Raw genomic sequence first — 7,500 nt, forward strand, 5'->3', positions numbered from 1 at the left:
GATACATTGACGTGGTGAAGGAGTTTGTGTATAGCCATGATCAGCAAAGTAAGTCAGGGACACCCAAACTAGGTTGGTTTGCTTTGAGCGATTAGACTAAAGCCTTCCACCATTACTAATCCGTAGTGGTTAGCGTGGTGATGAAAACTGGCTCAATCACAAGCATGAATAATGTTGAGACCTTTTTGCCCTTCAGTGGACTAGAAACGGCTGTTTTTGTTGTTGTTGTACATAAACAATATAAATGTCACTGACTTAAGCTAATTCCAACTTGGTTAATCACGTTAAGTCTGGCATTACGAAAATCAACTCATAAAGAAATTCTTGTTATTCGTATTTTCCTTTAATTTTGATTATATTTTGTAATCAAATTTGTTACTTATTTGGCTAAATCATTTACCGGAGATAATGAGTAGGAAGAACTAAAGGGTTTTTCACAGAAACATATCTTTATGAAAATAGATTTTTCACAGTAAATGAACATAGGATGGTAGCCCGTTCTATGACTTGCAAAAAATATCAAAACAGTTTTTATTTTTACAATTTGTGAACATAAAACTCCTTTAATCAAAGAGTTAAACAGCAAAAATAAACTTTTAAACAGTCCAAAAATATTAATTTCCAGCTGGTAAAATTTAAAGAAATAAAACGAATTACTTTTGTATATAAAAAAAACACACACTTTATATGGAAAGCTTATGTGATCCCAAGTAATTAGACCTAAATCATGATAACGATTGATTGATAATTGAAAATGAGCTTTAATCAGAGCAGCAAGACTTCGTCCTCATCACAATCAGACATAATGAAGGAGAGGACACATCTTCGGAATCCTTTTTCCTCCCTCGAAAGGATTTTTGCTTTAATCCGCATTCCAAAGGGGAATGGATGCTGAGCTTGGAGGAGGAGGATGAGGAGGAGGAGGGTCACGTGCATATTTCCTCAGCCGTGAAAGTTGGTCTGGATTGTTGCCAAGGAGCTGTGTGCCTTGCGCCAAAAGAAAATCTTTTGTTTACTGGGGTGCGTTCTCTTGACAGATTTTAGAGTTTGTTAATGCTAATTGTAAGTTATTTTTCTATTAAATGATTTTCAATAAAAAAAATCTAAATTTTTACTCTCATTGCCAGTTACTTACTCTGTCAGTGTTAACAAATAGTATAATATATACACACATACATACATACACACACACACACACACACACACACACACACATATATATATATATATATATATATATATATATATATATATATATATATATATATATATATATATATTCACCTCTCTCTCTCTCTCTCTCTCTCTCTCTCTCTCTCTCTCTCTCTCTCTCTCTCTCTCTCTCTCTCTCTCTCTCTCTCGATATACGTACCAAGGTATATTTGATAATGAAAATAACTACATTTGATCTTTTGAACAGTTTTTAAAACATCCTTATCAAGGAAAACCTTTTTTCATCATCCTGCCTTGATAACAGCTCGACAAAATAGAGCACTCTTTCCCTTCCACGGCAATAGCCTCCACATACACCCATTGCCACCCAGATGCACGAAACGCCCGGCATAATTGCAGCTATTTCCGAAGTTCTCTCTTTGGTGCGAGTTCCAAAAGTGTCTGTGGAACTGCTATGCTCATCCAGAGACCGCATTTAACGTCGTTGGCCTCATTTTATGGGGGTTTTATATCATTTTATCTCACATGATGTCTTTTTGTTTCCCCCATCATATTTCGCGAATGTTTTGTTTTTTAGAACTGGTTCTCTTCATTTTATTCTATTATTTTATTGACTTATTATATTAAAACCGAGATCATTGGGCATTTGACTCTTATTTGGAAATACAACGATGATTTTAGAGAATAGTCAATTTTCTCTCCCTCTCTGCTGAAAGACCGGCCGCCGCCCACACACACATATGTGTGTTTATGTATGTTTACAATATGTATACAGATATGAATATATATATATATATATATATATATATATATATATTTATATATATATATATATATATTTATATATATATATATTTATATGTTTATATATATAATATATTTATATATATATATATATATATATATATATATATATATATATATATATATATATATATATATGCGTTCTTGTGTGTGTGTGTTTTATGTGTATCTAATAATATAGCTCTTTTCCTTTACAAATGATGACACCAGACAAGAAAAGGTCGCTGTAACTGTCACACCCATTAATTTCCTATATATCTCTACCTATATATATATATATATATATATATATATATATATATATATATATATATATATATATCATATATGTATTTAGATACACGCACACACACACACACACCCATATATATATATATATATATATATATATATATATATATATATATATACCCATATGATTACATATATGAGTGTATGTATGTACAGTATATATTCAATCATCAATGCATAGGTAGCTTCTCAAAGGTATGAGGTAGTTTCTTCGCCCCTCTCTTCATCGCAGCTTCTCATTTATTCTGCCTCATGTTTCTAATACTCACAGCAAACACATAAGAGGTTAATAAGCGCATAAAGATTTTGGATGCCATTGCCAAGGTATTCAATTCGAAGATAAGGTCCAACTTTGTTTGTTTCGAATATTAGGTTGAAATTTATTGGGAACTTTTGATTAGCTAGAAATTGCATTTTTAAACACTTCCATATTTCAAAAGTTGGAACTTACGTTTGGAACAAATATTTTCAAAACCTCTAATAAGAACTTTGAAGGGTAATACCCAAGAGGACGAAGGCTCACGAATTGATTCGCCTTGATATATATCCAAACTCTTAACTGGGGTCCACAAGGCACTAGAATAACTGGAATAACTGGGCGTACATGATAGATCCAGGCCTAAAGGGCTGAGAACTATGGAATGTGAAGCAGATGATGAATGGCGAAGTATGGATTCAAAAGCTCAAGATATAGACGACTGGCAAAATATAACTGAGGCCCTTTGCATCAATAGGTGTTGCTGATAATGTTTTTTGAGTTTTCGCGAAACTTTTTTTTATTGCAATAAATCAGTGCATGTCATTTGAGTCCTAGAAATTTTATGAACTTGACATTAAGTATTCAACTGACAGATGTATGTGGTTTGCGAAAGATTTTCTTCTATTTTGTGGATTTAGGAGTTTTTTTTATTGTTATTCGATTATTATATTCAATCAACGTGCAGTTTATGCAAAAGAATCTTTGGGTTATATTACAGAAATCCAAATGATTTCCGGTCACGCTAAGCGGCATTGCCAACCATATGACTACAGTACTCTGTCTCCTCCCACGTCCCGTGTAGGGAGGGGAGGGTACGGTCATACCCTGGTTAGAGGAGGGTATATATATATATATATATATATATATATATATATATATATATATATATATATATATATATATATATATATCTTAAACATATACAAGTATAAGCAACCCATAAAAAGCAACTGCTAAATATCAAGATAGATATGTACACACGCACATGCATCCCTCTCTCACCAAGGTATTACTTCTCCCCTACCCGTGGTACCGAGAGAGTTGGGCGTGACCGAAAAGAAATATATATATATATATATATATATATATATATATATATATATATATATATATATATATATATATATATATATATATTACAGATGTAATCTTCCTCAGCACGAAGATAAGTCAATATATAGTAGTCTACATAAGGAAAATTGAAAGTTGTGTATATGTAGAAATGCTCAACAATTTCGTCCGCCAATTGACCTCTTCTTGGAGCGTTTATTACACAAAGAAATATTACACACGTTTGTACATACAGGAAAGGCTTCAAATCATAAAAAAAAAAAGATACAATTATACTATTACTACCCAACAGGAAAAAGTCACTTAACATGGGGATAAAACTAGTAAAAGTTGAAATTACAAATTAACATGAAAACAAGTAATGGAATGTTTGACAAGCACCCAAGTAAATAAAACAAGCCAAAAAAAAGAAAGAACTATTGAAAAACATTTTCAAGTTTGTATTGACACTTTATACTGTGTAAGATACAATCCACAGCATGATAAGGCAGAAACTCGAAAGATACGGAGCCGGTGCGGAGACCGTGCCCTCTGCACAAAGTTATTCCGAGTCCTCACAGTAAACTGAACGGACCGAGGCCCGCTTGGTTTTTAACTAATAAAAGCACTCCTCCCTTCCAGTCGGAGTTGTAATGGTCACGTATTAGCTCTAGAATTACCAGGGTTATCCGAGTAGTAGGTTTGGATCAAATGAATGATAACTGATTTAATGAGCCATTCGCGGTTTTGCCTTAGAGCGGCCTGTACTGACACATGCATGGCTTAATCTTTGAGACAAGCATATGACTACTGGCAGGATCAACCAGGTAGTTTGCTTACTTGATCTTTCTCTCTAAAGGCCGGGATCCACGTCCCAAAGATCGCGTCATACTGCACCCCGCCGCCGCCGTCGTCTTCTCTCGCAAAGACGAGATGGCTGCTGCTGCCGCTGCCGCTGCCACAGCCGCTGCAGAGCTACTGCGGGTGAGTTCGGACACGGGTCAAGCAGGAGCCCGGCCTATTTCCTTCGCTCTCCTATCTCTGAATCAAGGGGCTGCTGCTCTCTCTCAAGCAAAGCGGAACCCTTCATTGCCACAAGTTCTAAGTACTTTCCAACAGGAGGCCAGTCAACTCTACTCTGCTGGCCAGCGACAAAAACATTGTCTCATCGCTGGCTAGTCTGAGCAGAGCTAAACCAGACCCACCTCTCATTCTCAGAGACACGACACAGGGGAGGGCCTCTCTCGCAAGGGCCCCCCCGCATCGCCCTCCTACATTGTCAACCCTCGCTCGGACAAGGGAACGAATTCAACGCTCAGTTGCCGCCGGTCGCATGGGGAGCCATCAGCAGCTGCGGTAACCACAGTCTGCCTGCCAAGGCTAACGAGAGACTTGGCACTGACTCCACGACCTTACCGTTATTCGGGCCACAACAGTGGACCTGTTGTACCCCTCACGTGACACACACACACACACACCAAACCACAGGACCAGGCAGTATGGGGCTCCACTAAACAGCTCTAAGACTCTCAGTCCTCTGGCTATCTACCCTTCTACAAGCTCTTTGCCACTGTTATGTTCTGCGTTTCTCTCCATTCTCAGCCTCTACACTCTTCACCTTCGCCACAACAAGCCATTTGTCCCTGGTATGGTCCGTGTTTTTCTCTCAGTTCCTAGGATATGCACCCCTCACCAAGGCTTCCACATGGCCACAACTACTAGAATCCAGGCAATTTCTCAGTTAACTTTCACTCTTCATGGATTAATGCATGGCATCATCTGGACTGCGTGAAACTTATTAATCTCCAATCGGCAAGTCAGGAACAATGGACATTACCACCAACCAAAGGGCCACTCTCGCCAACAGATACACTGCTCTCTCCATGCCATTTCTACACAAAAATCAGGTCACCTCTTGTTTTTCAAAATTTTCTCCTTAACTTCCACAAGTTCACAAGCTCTTTTCCCCTGATATGGTCCGTGTTTCTTTCAGTTCTGGGGCTCTCCATGCTTACAACAAGGGAATCTACATTGAATACCAGGCAAGCATTTGGTTTTCTCACTGTTTGTCCTGGTTTTAACAAGCCCTCAGCCACTGAAATGAAAAATTTCGTATAGATACTTAGGGAAAAAAACTCTATGGGAACCTCACACAAAATTTCAAACCTTTACTTGGAGAGCACCTTCTCCTATATATGTCAGGAACAATAATGCTTAACACCGACGAAAGGGCCACACCCGCCAGCGATTTTTTGATTTCACTCATGGGGTAAGGACCCAAACTACACTTTTTGACCAAGTATCCAGCATTTTACCGTCTGGTCTGGGTTCAGACGGGGCAAGGACAGAGGATCCAGCCTTCTCACAGTTTCCAAGGAAGCACTGCCTTCTCTCTCAAAGGCAATTGTGCTCTTCAAACTGCTGCTGCTGCTACAGTAGTCACTAAGGCTTCTGACTGGGGCAAGTCCACAGGTTCACATACTATCACAGTCCTCAGAGTTCCAAAGTCCCACTCGCGCAAACTACTACCAAGAACACACGCCTGACAGCACGTCGACTGGTCTCGCAGAGCCGACCGTACTCTTGGTGCTTGCTCGAGGGTTCACATGGGGGCAAGACTGAGGAATCAGCCTTTTCACAGTTACCAAGAAAGCACTGCCTTCTCTCTCAAAGGCGATCATGCTCTTCAAGCTGCTGCTGCTGCTGCAGCAGCAGACTGGGGAAAATCCACAGCATCCGAAGTTCCACTCGTGCAAATAACTACCAAGTGCATACACCTCACAGCCACCCTACTTGGCTCGCAAAGCCGGCGGTACGCTGGGTGCTTGCTCAAGGGTTCACATGGGGGCAGCACCGAGGAACAAATTTAGCCTTCTCACAGTTTCCAAGGAAGCACTGCCTTCTCTCTCTCTCGAAGGCACTCGTGCGCTTCAAACTGCTGCTGCTGCTGCTGCTGCTGCTGCTGCTGCTGCTGCTGCTGCTGCTGCAGTAGTAGTCGCTGAGGCTTCAGACTGGGGTGCCTAACCAGGGGCACATCCTATCAGTCTTCAAGGATCCAAACTACCACTCATGATACCTACTACCAAGAGCACATACCTTCCAGCACATAGACTTCTGCCGCAAAGGCGACCATACTTTTGGTGCTGCTCATGGGTGGGTGAATTCAGTTAGGGGCAACTACCAGGATTAGAGATCACTAAGCACTGGATTGCTCTCGCTTCCAGGCCTCCGTGACAAGAGCACACAGCTCTATGTACAACAACTTGTCTCACAAAGCCGGTTGTACTGCAGTCTTTGTTGTTCCGGGTTTTGACAGACGGACTCGAGACCACAAAGCCCTACATCCGCAAGCACACAGCAACTAAGAAGGTACGCTGCCTTCTCTCACAAAAGCACTAATGCACTTCCTACTGCTTAAGCTGCAAGTGTTGCTGCACCAACATCTGCAGTTGTTGCTAAGGATTCGGCCAAGGGGAACATAGAGTCGCAGACTCAACCACAATGCCTTCTCTCGCAAAGGAAATTTGGGCTCTTTATGCTGCATTGAGCATGTGCTATTGCACTGCCCTACATGAATCCCGGAAAGAAGGTGGTTTAGCGCTAACCAACCAATAGCCCTCTCTCGGCTATAGCCACGGCCACTTTGGCACAGCTTGCGTGCGCGCTGCCCGGACCTCCGCAACGTCTAGGACACTGCCAAGAGTCTCGTCTCTCCGGCTGGCTGGCTCAGCACAGCGCCCAGAGACCATGCTGATGGGTGCGGGAGTGCGTTCGTTGCCGCGTCTCTGGCACCTCCTTCATGACTGTTATATCGGGCAGAACCGAATGGCTTGGAGCACGCCACAGCCACTGACTGACTGGGCCAACTCAAAAAGTAAATTGTCGGCCTCACAAGTCGGCCGACGCGAATGCCTGCGATCGCA

The sequence above is a fragment of the Palaemon carinicauda genome, chromosome 33 (genome assembly GCF_036898095.1).
Source record: "Palaemon carinicauda isolate YSFRI2023 chromosome 33, ASM3689809v2, whole genome shotgun sequence".
Lineage (NCBI taxonomy): Eukaryota > Metazoa > Arthropoda > Malacostraca > Decapoda > Palaemonidae > Palaemon > Palaemon carinicauda.